The sequence below is a fragment of the Schistocerca americana genome, chromosome 2 (genome assembly GCF_021461395.2).
Source record: "Schistocerca americana isolate TAMUIC-IGC-003095 chromosome 2, iqSchAmer2.1, whole genome shotgun sequence".
In the NCBI taxonomy this organism is placed as follows: domain Eukaryota; kingdom Metazoa; phylum Arthropoda; class Insecta; order Orthoptera; family Acrididae; genus Schistocerca; species Schistocerca americana.
Window position 1 is genome coordinate 994,666,821 of NC_060120.1, and position 17,072 is coordinate 994,683,892.

At 45.6% G+C, this 17,072-nt stretch overlaps 1 non-coding gene across 1 annotated transcript; it reads right to left on the reverse strand.

Moving 5' to 3' along the window:
* Nucleotides 1-2,177: 2,177 nt before the first annotated feature.
* Nucleotides 2,178-2,252, reverse strand: Trnat-ugu. The gene has a single exon. It is a non-coding gene; the product is annotated as a tRNA-Thr (tRNA).
* Between the last annotated feature and the right edge of the window lie 14,820 nt (nucleotides 2,253-17,072).

Consider the following 17,072-nt stretch of genomic DNA (forward strand, 5'->3'; position numbering starts at 1 on the left):
ACATATTGCTCCACGAACACTTGCCTTCTTGGTGTCACAGGATGCCAACCTTTGGTCCTGACTCACCAGATGACCAGACTTGTCGCCAATCGAAAATATGCGGGCTATTGCGAAACGACCCAGTGACAATCACTACAGGTGAACTTTGGAATCACAGGAACGCAGCAGAGACGGCTATATCACAGGACACCATTCGAGTCTGATACGCGTCGATGGCATCATGCATGGAACAAGTTATCAGGATCCATGGCGGACCCTGTGCCTACTAGGCAATCACATGCTGAACCGAGATGACTGAAGTGCTACTCATTTCTGCAGAACACACTAATGTACAAGTCCTATCAATGTCAACGTCCTATCCCTAGGCGTACATGGTGTCCTGTCTTTCTTTTTTCTGTACATGACTATACATTTAACTCATGTTTTTATGAATAAATCTGTCACGATATTTTAGTCTATCTGTATTCTAGTTCACAAGATCCCTGCATCACCTTTGAATATTTTATTTACTTATGTGGGAGATAATACGAGTCTTACGATAAGAAATACAATGCTTGTCTTCGGTTTCACAACATGGGGCCATATTTATAGCCATCTGCGCTACAATCAATCGTTTAATTATCGTAGTGGTGTCACTGAAGTGGTGGCTATGTGTCTTAGAGCTATTGAGGGACATAGCTTCATTACATGCCTGCCCTCCCATCTCTCCCGCCCACAGAGAGAAATAGATAACGGCAATCACACCATAGTAGGATTGTATCTGTACATATAAGCGCTCGTGTAACCAGTTTCTTTCGCGCTACTACGTTTTCGTAATTGCGGATTACAGGCATCTCCACTGCTGTGAAACTATCTTTGCAGAGGCCAGAATAATACCGATGGCACAGCTGAATATATCATAATGACATTAACACTCTGTACCGAAACACAGGAGACCACAGGCCCCGTATATTTCTGAACAACCTCCAAAGGTTTATCGATGGAGTTCTGGTTCACCGTAGACACATAAACGATCTGACAGATAGGGTGATCAACAATCTGCGACTGTTTTCCGGTGACGCTCTACAACTCGGGAACGTATCATCTTCAAGTGACAGTAGACGGACAGATGATAACTTGGACAGAAATTCTACTTGGTAGCCGGCCGCGGTGGTCTAGCGGTTCCAGGCGCGCAGTCCGGAACCGCGCGACTGCTACGGTCGCAGGTTCGAATCCTGTCTCGGGCATGGATGTGTGTGATGTCCTTAGGTTAGTTGGGTTTAACTAGTTCTAAGTTCTAGGAGACTAATGACCTCAGCAGTTGAGTCCCATAGTGCTCAGAGCCATTTTTCTACTTGGTGTTACGAATGGCAGCTTGCTCTAAATGCGGAAAATGTAACTCAATGCGAGCGAGTAGAAAGAACGGTCCTGCAAAGTTAGTTTTCAGTATCTGTGGTCTGCTGATCGACATCGTGATGTCACTTCGACATCTCTTCTTAAGGCTTGGGGGCGGTGAATGCAAATTTTGTCTGCAATATAATGAAGAAAACTGATCAAAATTAGCCTATGAGAATTACCTTATCAGCTATGCATAACAGGCAGACTTAGGTACCTCCGACGCCCCAACAGACTCCCACTGAAAGGCCTGCACGTTAAAACAGGTGTTGCATTAACGTCTTTCCTCTCAAATGTTCAAAGAGAACCCACTTTCTAACTTAATCGACCAAATCAAGCGAAATTTAGACAAGAAATGACTGACTGGACTTTTTATCCGCTGTACCAGACTGTTGTCAGTGATATAGCAATACTATATTTCGACGATCAAATAACACTGAGAAGCGATGTATCTACACCAAACGAAAAAACAGAAGTATGAAATGAACAACAATATGTTATTCTTTTATGGAAACATTGTCATTGTCTAATATAGGGGATGAATGAAAGCTGACCAAAACAGAGAAGCAGTCGATAAATGTTGGTTTCTTTGTATCACAATTCCAACAAGTGTAAAGCACCCAAAACATTACAACAATGGAAATACAAACAATATAGGACCGACCAATGATGATCATTCTCGCCAGGAACGATGTAACAGCTACTAACGGTACTGGCAAACATATCGACTGTTTCCAGAATGAGATTTTCACTCTCCAGCGGAGTGTGCGCTGTTATGAAACTTCCTGACAAAATAAAACTGTGTGCCGGGCCGAGACTCGAACTCGGGACCTTTGCCTTACACGGGCAAGTGCTCTACCAACTGAGCTACCCAAGCACGACTCACGCCCGGTTCTCACAGCTTTACTTCTGCCAGTACCTCGTCTCCTACCTTCCAAACTTTACAGAAGCTCTCCTGCGGAAAGGCAAAGGTCCCGAGTTCGAGTCTCGGTCCGGCACACAGTTCTAATTTGCCAGGAAGTTTCATATCGACTGTTAACTGTTAGGCAAGAGTCATAACAGCTGGCTGAAGGATAAAACTATATTCTTTTCTTTTTTCTGAGTCACCAGTCTCCAGACTGGTTTGAAACTACGAGCCACGAATTACCCTCCTGTGCCCACCTCTACATCTCAGAGTAGCATTTGCAACCTACGTCCACAATTATTTGCTGGATGTATTCGAATGTCTGTCATTCTCCACAGTTTTTGTCCTCTACAGCTCCTTCTGGTACTGTGGAAGTCATTCCCTGATGCCTCAACAGACGTCCTATCATCCTGTCCCTTCTCCTTGTCTATGTTTGCCACTAATTCTTTCCCTCTCCGATTCTGCGCAGAACCTCCTCATTCATTGCCTTATCAATCCATCTAATTTTCAACATTCGTCTCAATCACCACACCTCAAATGCTTCGATTCTCTTGTGTTCCGGTTTTCACTCAGTCCACGTTTCACTACCATAGAATGCTGTGTTCCAAACGTACATAGTCAGAAATTACTCTCTCTCGGCCCTTGTACATATTGTATATATCCCGTCTCTCTCTATAGCTTACCCCTATTTTTCTCAGGATTTCGGAAATCTTGCACTGTTCTACATTGCCGGATGTGGTTTCTAGGTCAACAAATCCTACGAATGTGGCTTGATTTGTCTTTAGTATTGCTTCCATTATTAACGGCTACGTCATAATTGCCTCTCTGGTGCTTTTACCGTCCTTGAAGCCAAACTGGTCGTCATCTAACACATCCTCAATTTTCTTTTCCGTTCTTCTGTATATTATTCTTGTCAGCAACTTGGATGTATGAGCTGTTAAGCTGATTCTGCGGTAATTCTCGCATTTTTTAGATCTTGCATTCTTGGGAATAGTGTGGATAGTATTTTTCCGAAAGTTAGATGGTATGTCGCCAGATTCATACATTCTACACACCAAAGTGAATAGTCTTTTTATTGCCACTTCCCACAATTATTTTAGAAATTCTATTGGGATGTTATCCATCCCTTCCGACTTATTTGATTTTAAGTCCTTCAAATCATTCTTCAATTCTGACTCTAATACTGGATCTCCTATCTCTTCTACATCTAATCCTGTTTCTTCTTGTATAAGTTCAAACAAGTCTTCCCTCTCACAGAGGCCTTCAGTATACCATTTCCATGTATCTGCTCTCTCGTCTGCATTTAACAGTGAAATTCCCGTTGCAATATTAACGTTAACGACCTTGCTTTTAATTTCACGGAATGACGTTTTGACATACCTATATGCCGAATCAGTCCTTCTGACGACCATTCCTTTTTCGATTTCCTCACATTTTTCATACAGCTATTTCGTCTTGGCTTCCCTGCTCTTTCTTTTTCTTTCAATCCTCAGCGACTTGTATTTCTATATTCCTCAATTTCCCTGAACATTTTTGTACTTCCTCCTTTCTTTGATCAACTGAAGTAATTCTTCTGTTACCCTTGGTTTCTTCGCGGTTACCCTCTTTGTATCAATGTTTTTCTTTCCAACTTTTGTGATTGGCCTTTTTAGAGATGTCCATTCCTCTTCAACTGTACTGTCAACTGAACTATTCCTCAATGCTCTATATACAGCCTTAGAGAACTTCCAGAGTGTCTCGTCGTTCATTAGTATTTCTGTATCCCACTTCTTTGCATACTTATTCTTCTTGACTAATCTCTTAAACTTCAGCCTACTCTTCATCACTACTAAATTGTGGTCTGAGTCTATATCTGTCCCTGAATAAGCCTTACACTCCAGTATATGCTTTCGGAATCTCAGTCTGACCATGATTTACTCTAACTGATGCGTTCCTGTATCACCCGGCCTTCTCCAAGTATACGACCTTCTCTTGTGGTTCTTGAACAGAGTATTCGCTGTTAGTAACTGAAATTTATTTGGGAACTCAGATAATCTTTCTCCTCTCTCTTTTCTTGACCAAAGACCATATTCTCCTGTAACCTTTTCTTCTACTTCTTCCCCTAAAACTTCATTCCAGTCCTCCAAGACCATTAGATTTTCATCTCCTTTTGCGAACTTTATTACCTTTTCAGTATCCTCATACTTTTCTCTACCACTTCATCTTCGGCCTGTGACGTCGGCATGGATATATATACTATCGTTGTCGGGTGTTGATTGCTGTCGATTCTGATCAGAAGAGCCCTATCGTTGACCTGTTCACGGTAACTCAATCTCTGCCCCACCTTCCTATTCATAACGAATTCTGTTCCTGTTATACCATTTTCTGCTGCTGTTCTTATTACCCTATACTCATTCCACTACAATGATCCCTACTATATCTATATTGAGCCCTTGCATTTCCCTCCCGCAATTTGTAGAACGTGAACCTTTCGTTGATTATTCAGTCTTTTTATCGTGGTCCTCTCCCATTTGGCAATCCCCTCCCGGAGACACGAAGAAGGGACTACTGCGGAATCTGTTGCCAATCGAAAGATCATCATGCCACTTCTTCAGTTACAGGCCACATGTCCTGTGGATGCACGTTACGTGTCTTCAATGGAGTGGTTACCATTACCTTTGCATCCTCATGCCGTTGATCATTGCTGATCTTTCATCCTTTAGGGGCAGTTTCCCACCCAGGGACAAGAGAGTGCCCTGTACCTCTGTCTGCTCCTCTTCCCTTTTTGACAAGGCCGTTGGCAGAATGAGGGTGACTTCTTATGCCGGAAGTCTTCGACCGCCAATGCTGATTGTTACTCAAAATGTAAACGGTGATGGTTTTCGAACCCAGACTGATGACCTTTTGATGACAAATCAAAGACGCTACCTCCCCCTCTTCTTTCTTTAAAGGAACGTTCCTGGCACCTGAAGGGAGTGGTGGAGGCAAAGAGGGTAGGGGTCAGAGGTCACAACCCGAGGCCTGGCCACCATGTTCCGTTCCCACCCTCCAGGAACAAAGGAAAGCTTAGGGAACGTGGAGTAGAGGTACAGTGAACATTCTTTATATATTTATTTATTTTTCTTCTCGTTCTTTTCTTATGTTTTTTTATGCATATATTATTGTCATTAATACCACCGAGAGATCAGGAAACCGGTATCACTACAGGAGAAGGGCGCAGCAAGACGTCAGACTAATGGAGACAATCAACGTATAGTTTTTCCGTGAAGAACATTTCGATTACCAGTGAGTATATCGGTTCTAAGTGTGGAAGAGACAGGGATCTACTCTCCATGACATGGGGTGGGTTAAGTATGACACTGCAGAGGAAACTGAAGAAAAATTGTCTGTATTTTGGATTGCGGACAGCTGCAGAATGGCGTTCATTAAGGAACTGCCAAAAGTCGTTATACAACATCTGTCGTGCCGAGAACCAACACCTCTCGCCGATCTGCAAACCAGGCAGTGTTCGTCTGTGTCCATAACATCACAGCCGACACACAGCGGGGTGTCTGCGAGGTGAATCCTGTGAAGGCGTGACCGGCGTACTTGCTCCGCATTGACAGTAAGGTACGATGCAGACTGGACGTCAGTGTCAAGATAAGGAACGCACACCGATCGCTAAATGGCCCGCCAGTCAACGTGGCGAAGCTTCCCCTCAGCCACATTCGGTGACCTGTACTGCTGAAGGAAACCATAGATTGCTTCGTGGTTGTCAATTGCGCCGGCAGTATTACAGTACGAACTAGTTCAAGGAAAAAGCGGTGGGAATAAAAGAAGGACGGCGAGACTTCCGAATGTTGGATAGGTGCTGAGATAGAGTGTGGCGCAAGGGCCTCCTGCAATAGGCTGGTAAGACACGTAGGACTACAGCGCCACAACGTCATGTGAGAGCCAATGAAAAGGGCTACCGCTCTATTATGCACCCGATACAGACGTAAACCGCCCTAGCACCGTGGGAGGCTGAGGGTTTCGTACCTTATCTTGAACAGCGAGCTGTGGCAAACAAACAAATCCAATGCCGCTAGCATGCTGCGGGAAATGAATGGCGGAATAGAAAGTGTCTGTGACACGTGGGGGATACGGGACGCCAAAAATACATTTATGTATTGTGTGTGTTGCACAAGATCGAGTGCTCGTAAACGATGATGTAAGAGCCCAGCCCTTAGTTGGGTAAGTAGACGTCGGTATTTGAGGGCAACTGTCCGTCGCAAATTCGAGTCCTAAGCAGCGGAGGGTATCAGCTAGAAGCAAAGGAGCAGCGCTGTTCACAGGAAGTCCCACACCTAAAGTCATGACGCTCGATTTGCTAACGTTGAAGCAGCTACCGGAAGCTTCGCCGTAGGTAGTAACCCATGCCAGTCACTCCCCGACCTCAGCATCGCTTCGTAGAACGATGATGAGGTCATCTACATATGCAGAGCAGCTGAATATATGGTAACAGATAGACATCTCAGAGAGACGTTGACGAAGGCCGCATAGCAACGGTTCCATGGCGAATGCATACAAGAGTGCAGAGAGCTGGCAGCCTTGACGCACTCAACGACGGATCGAGATGAGAGGAGTCAGACAGTCATTATGGAGTACACGAGACGTAGCTCCAAGAAGGGAAATTTTGACGTAGACGGTAGTATCAGGGTAGCCCATATTGCGGAGCACCCCATCCAGGTAGTCGTGGTCGACTCGATCGAACATTAGTCTGAAGGGTTACCAAAGGTACAGGCATACAACGAGTGTGAGCGTTAGTGGCAGAAAGCAGGGCGGATGTTATTGGTACCCCCCAAAGAAGTTTGAACGGTGGAAACATCTACCGAGCTGTCCGCACTGTCAACAGCCGGATAATGATCTTCGAATCGCTGTTGAGTAACGTCAAGGAGGGCGAATCGCTTATCCGTGAGGTACCCCGAGGCTTATGGTTGGGAATGAGGAAACCATTGAGGGAACCATCTGGAATCGACACGAAAGGTGACATAAGGTCCTGGCCAGTTTCCGTGCACGCTACCTCCAGAAGGAGACGAAATGTCCGATAAAACCAGTGGGAGGTCATCAGGGCCAAGAGACATGTTCGTAGAACCCACCTGGATAGCGTCATTGGTAGCACAATGGACTTCGTCCTCCGTGACATTAGCAATCAGATCCATCGCCGCATCCGCGGGAACCGAGGCAAAGGATACCCTGGAGACCGGCGTAATGTTGGCAGTGCTGTGACGTTGTTCAGAGTATGGCGTAAAATAATTTTCATTGAAGACAGACACAATATCTCGTTGGATATCAAAACGATGCCCATCATCAGTAGTAAGAAATTTAATCATATTCCTCCGACGGTGATGTCGCTCCGCTATGACATGATACACAGATTCACGCTCTTGCACTAACCCAACGTGCGTGTACGCTCTGACCATACCACCTTTAAGGTAGCTGCGAGAAAGGGACGTGAGCTGTGCGTTGGCACTATTCGCCGTCGCCTGGCGCTCTGGCGAATACGGCAGCATAACACATTCCCGGAGAATGGTGAACCTCTCTTCCGTAATCAATCAAGGCCTACCGGAGAGCAGGCTTTGCAGAGAGCACCAACCATGACAGGGCATACTGACAGGCATCAAGGTGTCGACGACAAGCTGCCCACGTGGTCTCGATGAGCTGTCGGCAGTCGGGTGAAGTAAGGTGGATGGTGTTCAGTTATCATTGTCCACGGCCGCGCTACACACTTTGGTGGCAGAGATTGATGGCACATGTGGATGCGTCATGGTCAGAGGACGCAGTGGGCCACACTTCAGCAGCGTGCACCCCACCGACAGTATCGTGGGAGATGTAAGGACGATCGAGTCGGCTGGAAAAATGGCTAGTGAAACGTATAAATCCCCCGAACGATCATCACGAACATGGTTCCAAGAATCCACTAGGCTGAGGTAATGGAGAATTGCCACTACGGCCGCGCATGGAGAGTGACGTGGTAGTTGGTCTTTGGGTGCCTGGATGCAGTTGAAATCGCCTCCCACGATCAAGCATCCTGCCCATCTAGGAAGAGCGTGACTGTCTCTGGGAAGGAGGTGGATCGTTCAAGGCGGCGACGCGGACCAGATAGTGCATAAATATTGACGATTCTGACGCCAATAAACGTGAGAGCCACAGCCGGCCGGGGTGGCCGAGCGGTTCTAGGCGCTACAGTCTGGAACCGCACGACCGCTACGGTCGCAGGTTGGAATCCTGCCTCGGGCATGGATGTGTGTGATGTCCTTAGGTTACTTAGGTGTAAATAGTTCTACGTTCTAGGGGCCTGATGACCTCAGAAGTTAAGTCCCATAGTGCTCAGAGCCATTTGAACCATTAGAACCGTGAGAGCCATTCCTCTGGCGTCAGGGAAATATGCAACTGCATCAGCGAGGATTCCGTCACGTAAGAGGATCGCCACCGCACTACCGGTAGAGGAAGCATGAGAGACATGTGTTTTAAAAGCAAGGGGAGCACCGAAAGTGGCAACATGCACCTCATAAAGGCGAACTACGTCAACGTCCGCGGCATACAGCATGCCTTGCAGTACAGTTTGTGGCGTGTTGACATTGACAGTGGCTATGTGATAGGTCTGGAAAGCTGCCAGCACAGGCGACTCAAACACGAGGGAAGCACAGGGAACTCCCTGTTAGGTCCACACGGAAGGGCGCATCACTGAGACGGGGAGGGTGACGACCCCACGAAGCGGAATCCGTAGTTCTGTATACCCCAGAAAGCCCATCATCAGCATCGACGTCGTCCACCCAGGGACGGACGTCCCACGAGGCTGGTTGAGTGGAACATTATCAGAGGTGCGCCCACAGGTAGCGTCAGACGCAGAAAGGGAGGTAACCATATCAGACGCAGGTGGGGGAAGGTCAGTGTTTAGGTGGACGCTGACTGGAGATGGAAGCGGGGAAGGGCGCGGAATCTTCAGGTATCAAGGCATCAAACACAGCCGCTCGAAGTGGCCGAGCGGTTCTAGGTGCTACAGTCTGAAAACGCGCGACCGCTACGGTCGCAGGTTCGAATCCTGCCTCGGGCATGGATGGGTGTGATGTCCTTAGGTTAGTTAGGTTTAAGTAGTTTTAAGTTCTAGGGGACTGATGACCACAGCAGCTAAGTCCCATAGTGCTCAGAGCCATTTGAACCATTTTTGAAGTAAAGAACACCATCAGTAGCAGGGTCGTAATCCCGTGCAGACGTCCTATGGACGCAGTCCTCAGGAGGGGTATGGCGTTGTCTCTTCAGCCGCGCGGGGTAGCCGTGCTGATTGAGGAGTCTTGTCACGGTTCGCGTGGGTCCCTCCGTCGGAGATTCGTGTCCTCCAACGTGTGTGTGTGTTGTCCTTATCGTAAGTTAGTTTAAGTTAGATTAAGTAGTGCGTAAGCCCAGGGACTGATGACCTCAGCAGTTTGTTCCCATAGTCCTTACCACAAATTTACGAAAGAAATAGTCTCTTCCGTTTCCTCGACGATCGTTGCTGTTCCGTGTCGGATGGCCCTCGGCTATCGTCGGACTCGTGGCCAGATGGCCCAAGTCGGAGATAGGTACAGCTCAGAAACCATGGCGTCGGGCAAGAGAACGTGTGCCAGATGACGGTAGGGGTGTAGGAGAGACAGGCGAAATGTCCAGCACGTCGTCGAGAGGAGCCGACACCGGTACCCATTGATTCAGTGGCGGTGTAGCAGACAGCACCGCCACAGACCCGTAAGACAGAGGTAACACAGTGGGCGCCGCAGGTGTAGCGACGCCTCCGGTCGGCGTCTCAACCAATCTACGTCGGAGCCATTCAGAACGGACATGGCATTCCTGGCCACAACCTGAACAGGTGAGCTGCTTGCCATCGTACATGACTGCAGTTCTGCAGACGGCAATAATCAAGTAGGAGGACAAATGTTTCCATAGTTCATTATTTATCTGGCAAACACCACTGAGGACACGGTACGTTTCAGACGTCTTACACGTTTCAGCCACGTGACTGACGACGTTGCCGTAAGGTTTAAAAGCGGCCACCACAGCGTCCTACGGTATTTCAAGCAGGAGTTCGAAAACCAGCAACATTCCGAAGTCAAAACCTGTGTGGTCAACCACTACGGTCCCTATACGTCCGTCAGAGTATCGAAACTTGAGATCGATAGCACGGTGCCACACAGCATCGGAGCACAGTTCGTCATTCGCCAGCTTTATGTACACATTGGTACTGAGGATCGACAAATGTATTCCTAGAATGTTTTGTGGTGGGAGAAGCATTTCGTCCCTTATAAAACGTTCAATTTCATAGCCTTCGTTCGTTCGTGATTTAATGGAAAACATAATTTAATAGTGATTTGGCGGTAAAAACGCCATGACGGTCAATGAAGTCAGATTCTGAGATAGGCCGCTACGCGGAAGTAAGCAAATGCGAAACGCGCGCTCGCTCGCAAGCAACACAACAGGCGAGACGCCGAGAAGGCGTCCGCGCCTCACTACAGCCAAAGGCCGACTTTTTTTTACTTTTTAAAATATTATTTATTATTATTGGACAACCTCCACTAGAAAATTTGGCCAAATTCAAATTCCAACACGATAATGTCTCGAAAACTTTACATCTACTTATTATTATGATTTATTATTTATTCAAGATGTACGATTTTCTCAGCGAGAAAGCCAGTTTCCTTACATCCATAACAAAAATCTATCGCAAGTTCAAATCCCAACACCATGATCGATCACACGTACGAACTTTCACCGTCATTAATCTTTTTTCACTGGTAACCTATCAGAATCGTGTCAAATAATAAAGTACACTTATAGTAACCTAAGTCAGGTCCTTTGATTTTGCAGGGCGTAAAGGGACTGAAGTCTCTATTTCAAGCAGTACGGTCATCATTTGTTCTTCAACACAATCAGTACACATCGTCGAGATCCTAGTGCAGTCGCCTCGACGTCCACGCTACAAATGAATTAGTTGAAGTTGTCGCCGCACCTGGCCCCATCCCCCAGGCGCCACTGTCACCGAGCGAGCGGCTGCATAGCCCCGCGCGCCACGGGTATAAGGAAGCTCTGGCTCTGTCGGCCAGCGCGCATGCTGTGGCCTACGGCGATGTGCTGGGGGCGGGCCGAGCTAGCCAGTGGACCAACGATCGCTCCCACATCGTGAACATGTTTACACTGGACACGCTGGAACTTACTGAGTTTTACGTCACAGAAGTCCCTTGTCCGCTCACCACGTGGATTCGTCGCCTCCGCACGTTTCGCGCCAAAATTGTTTGCCTCGTAGCTGAATCACACAACGGTCGGCCGTTCCCTGCCACACTTTTGGCGCCAAAGTTGTTTTCCTGGGCACGTTCAAACCTGTCGATGCCGTCCGCTCGCCGACCACCATGTGTCGTTGTGTGGCCAAGAACACAGTGCTACACTTTTGGCGCCAAAGTTTGCACGACAGTGGGATCCGCCATGACTGCATAACAGCACGTCTGGTCGGCACTAGAATGCTCGCTAATTGACTCTCTCTCGTGCGCACGTTATAAATGGACAATCGTTGCACCGCTGCCCCACTTATGTCAAACACCCTCCATACACGCGACGGACATAGTTTTCTGTAAATATGCTAACTCCCACATTGCTCATTTAACCTATTAATTACCTAAGTACTTAATTCGATTTCACTTTCAATCATTTAAAATAGTTCAATTTACATTTTCATACACGTGTGCAAAGGTGTTCAACTACCTAATTTCAACTACTTTTCGAGGACCAGACAACTACCTCTTCCTAGGAACCAGCGCCGAGTTTGAATTCTGGCAGTAAAGAAAGGTCACTTCCACTTTTCTACCAAGCTAAGAAAACTGTAGGAAAGAAATGGCACTTGTACTAACCTCAGCCACCCGACTGCCACATCCTCCTAGGAACCAGCGCCAAGTCGGAAACCTGCCAGCAGACAAAGATAACTTGCACTTCCGCCACCAACCTAAGAAAATTGTTGCAAACGAAGCTCATCACCACTAAACTAAGGCACCAGCACTCAACCTCTTCTTACATGTTTCGTGTATAAGAACTCACCCTGCACAAGGCCCATGGATGGAGGAACGAATTTACTTTATTTAGGAATGGAGTATATGTTTCGCACCGACATGTTCCACACCATACAGACCCGCAAAACACTCCTATGTAACTCGTTTATAATGCTCTAGACACACACTTGCTAATTGTAAACAGCTAAAAATAACTCATAGCACAGCCTACAGACATGCAAACCACTCGTAAATAATGCAAAACATTTATGTCCAAATAGCCAAACAACTCCTAATTTTCAGAAATAATTTCAGTGCATAGGCTGATGGAAGGAGGAAGGAGTGAACTTTATTTATTTGGGACATATCTTTTTGAAGCTTTTGCATCTCATAGGTTTCGATATGTATGGCTGACATAAGGCAGGTTCTGAACTCCAGTAGTGCACTACACGTGGCAACACAACCACACCTATAAAGATATTGATTCCAATTGAGACCTCTATCTCCTCTACAGACAAATTTTTCCAGTTATTTGTTGACTCACTCACAGTCTGACCAGATTGCCATTATTGAGCAAAAACCGCTCAGACTGCGCTATGCTGCTAGGTGTAAACTAAATTAATGTACACCGAAATGTGGTGAAAATGAGAACATACATGCTTATCTTCCTGGTTCGCAGGGGAGAATTTGAATATGGAGTCAAGTATGCGGCAACAAGAGGAATGTAGGAAAACGATGACATCGAAGCGAGCGGAATAAGGAGGATAGTCAATTTTTTCTCGTTGAGTTCGTATTATAGTGTATGTCTACTGAGGCAGCAGTGATACACGCGAGATGAATACTGTATTTGATGCTTTTGAGGAGGACAGAGAATCATTCACGTCTAAACTTACTGACATCTGTGTTAAATGACAACAGAGAGAGTATGGGACGATCGACTGAGACAGAACTGTTGCTGTAAGATTCAACTTTGATGTCCTCTTGACGACCGAATAGCGAAGTAATAGTATGAGTTGGGCGGCTTTGGTGATCAAGTCAGAAATTGAGATGATGATTGATTTGAGTTGGAGGGAGGTACGATTCAAATGTTGACTCATTTATTCTAGAGAAGGACAAGTTGCTGAAGGTCGGCTTTTTTCCAGTATTGTATTTGGATGCTTTAGTTCGTGATATAGCATGCGTTATAGTCGTATGTGGCTATGTGTTACGTATGTGGTTTAAAGCACTGTCTACTTGCGATCGTTAACGGTGAACTCGTCGGTCATCAGAGGACTTCCATTTCATGTGTGATGAAAGATGACACATTCCAATTAAATGCACTTTGATTTACGCGATCCCCACCCTGTCGCATGCTTGGTGTAAATTCGAGACTTCAGCGTCATAACGAAGTTAGCTGTGGGTATTTGTGAGGGTCTGTAATCATTGTGGACACACTTTCCCGACAGATGGGTGTTTACAGGGTTGGTGACGGGACGACTTGTAATTTTCGGATGTTGGACGCTGCTGTTATGCGTATCTGTTTGCTTGTTGGATGTACCGGCTGCTAATAACTGTAATTCTTATATAGACCTGATGGAGTAATAGCAAAATTTCTGACTCGTGATCGGATATGATCATTGGACACTAGACGTGTCCGCAGGGTTATATTGGGCTCGTATCATAGAAAGGAAAAGTTTTACGATTGAGGGACAGATAGCTCATCATAGGGAAACCGGGGAGAAGGATGTATGTCTGACAGGACGGAAAAGTAAGCGATCTAAGGTTATCTCACGTTTTTAAGTGCTGATCGTGTGTGTGTGTGTGTGTGTGTGTGTGTGTGTGTGTGTGTGTGTGTGTGTTTATGTCCTCTCTCTCTCTCTCTCTCTCTCTCTTACCGGAACCTTCGATGCACCGATCCTGGACTCTAGAACAATACTTTACACAAGGTAGATTGGATGATTTACTTAATGTGTCGAACTACGTTGTGTATAAATACCGCTCCGTTCTTGTTCTTATCAACTGTATGCTATTAAATTAAAGCACTTTGGGATCTGTTACTATAGACCGATATGGTGTGCTAAGCTCCAAGATTTGGTTACATTTCGAGAAATGTGATGCACTTGGAGCGGTTAGGACTAGGAGAGCTCTATTCAGTCAAGAGAGGTGGAGTGTAGCTGTATTCGTCTGCTCGGTTGAGGAATAATTGGGTAGGGAGGTTGTGGGGTAGGGTGCTCAATGCCGAGGTGAGGATGGTCCTTTAATGTAAGAGGGCGAGATAGCTCTGTGGCCGCCATATGCAGAGAGATTGATTGAGTATTATGTGCGAGGGCTTAGAAATATGTTTAGCGTTGTCTGGTATACTTTGATCGTTTTTATGTGTTCGAGAATAAGTGTGAATGGACGTGCTGAGCAATCATCTATGAATATTCTCAATGATACTTGCAAAATAGAGGATGTACGGTTTAGCCATGATAGTGAAATTAGGAAAACAAGCTGTCACACGATTGGCCAGTGTTGGACTGACTGTAAAATTTTTCGCGATATCAGCTGTGATGGATAATGTTACAGTAGATCGGTGGTGTCTTATCCATCGCATCTGTGCATTGGGTACGACATAATGATCGACTGACAATGCTTGTTTGACTTGTGGGACAAATTTTGGTTGATGGACTGCAACTTCCGGGGTTGATAGCACCGAAAACAGTGATCTCGTACTTTTGTGCAAAAATGACCAATCACTAGAAATGGAATGCAGAGTTATAAACTATTCGGTCACTGCGACATATGAGTTTAAATGTAGAGGTGGTCAATCGCTTTCAAGGGATGTCGCCACAACGCCACCAGGCTCTTCTAGTTTCCTTGTGCTACGGCTGTCCTTTATTTAAAATCATTCAATGTTATGCTATCAACTGGAAGAATATGATTTACAAGGTGAAAGGTATAGTTTCCTGTGAGACGCCGTGCATCAGTCCATGTTAATGTCTGTTTAGAATCAGACGCTGACTTCGAAGTCGCAGCAGAAAGACGAAATGTTCCTCAGTGTGCAAAAGCGTGTTATAAAACATTGTTTGAACAAGGGTCAGAGGTAGCTTCTCATTCGCTTAGAGTATGGGTGATCAAACTTTTAACAGTGGTCTGTGCAGCGCCTGTATATTTAATATGATCTTGTTCATATAGACAGCTGCAGTTTGAGGTATCTGACTTGGTGAGCTGTTAGGAATTCTTGGATGTTCGCACTCTGAGTTATTCAGGGAGAGTATCCTGAATTCCGTTTGTCCACGCGGGAGGTGAATCGCATTGGTGCCTTCGTGACTTGTAAATATGATGAGCTTCTATAGCTGGTAAATGTTTTTCATTGTTTGATGGTAGAGGATAAAGATGATATGGTGTTGAGGATCTGTTGTACTTGCATCTAGTTTGAGGCGTACAACATAGCGCGCATTTCCGGCGAATGGTCAAAACAAGGTCCTGTTGTACCAACTGAGATCATTCTGTTTACAGACAGGTTGCAGAAGGTAATAGATATGTCTTTCTCCGGCTTCAATTGCAGAGATCAGATGGGTGAAGATAAATGCATACTCATCTATGCTTAGAATGGGAGAATGCTTTTTTATTACTAAGTAAGTTTTGGCAGGAGTGAATATGGTTATATATATGCGAGTGTTTAAGATTTGTGAGTGGAAATTGTCAGTGAAGGGTGAATGACATTGGGTTCACCGGGTGGGGGAGACACTGTTTACATGTCCTGTTGGAGATGCAAGAGGGAGATGGAGACCTGTGCTATTCAAGAATCCATTTGTGCACTGCATGTCGTTAGACAATAGCTGGAGAGCAGGTATAGAGAGAGCCCACTTCAGCGTGCTGGTCCTGGGGTTGAGTGGACGGCTGTTTACATGGATAGATATGTGGCTTTGACATGCCGGCGGCGGCGCTAGGACGCTCGCTTAGTAAGGTGCTATGGGATTAGTTTGAGCCTTTAGTACCTGTTTTGGTGGTTATTGGATTAAGAACTGTAATATTGAAGGTCATGTCCTCAGAGGGAACGTTGTGTAATTGAGTAAGAGTGTTTACGTATTTGAAGATATGTTTAGATATTGGTGATGTTAAGTTGATGACACAATTTAGCCACCACTGTAAGAAAAAGCTGTCTGCTGCTGAAAAAAAGAAAGAAAGGGGTGACCTTGCCCCCAGATCTGATGCATGAGTTATTAGACAAGGGCAAGTGACAGTTGTTGAATGATGCTATGTGTTCGGATATAGGAGTCACTAACCGGCGGTGTGAGATTTTTTTCATGTGGAAATTTGTGCACTCCATAGATAGTGATATTCGACCTCTATTGACAAAAGCTAAGAGCGGAAAAAGAGGTCCAAATCGAGCGCTGGCAGAATGTTGCGGCAATGGTAATAGTATGTAATTCAATGTGGAGGTGGTAAATAGGGGCCAAGCTTTGAATATTGGTGTGAGTGTCGTATGTGCTTGATGCTCTGTATAAAAGGTTGACTCTTTAATTGCGTTTGGTATTTCGAGGTGTGTGTAAAATTAATTTTACTGTTGAAAGTGCGAGAAAGATGAGTTGATTGGTGTTTAGATAGAGGCTACGTTTGTAATAGGAAACGAGGGGATGAGAATGGTAAACTGATTGATGGACATGGTTTGTGGGGTGATATATGAGCATCAAGATAGGGTTGAGGACGTTTACGTATGTTGATGGTGGGACGAGTGTGAGGTTAGGTACGGTAGGAGGAGTAAATTAGATCTTATTATTAAAAAATTGTTGTAAAGTAAGAATAATATTCAGACGATTTTAGAT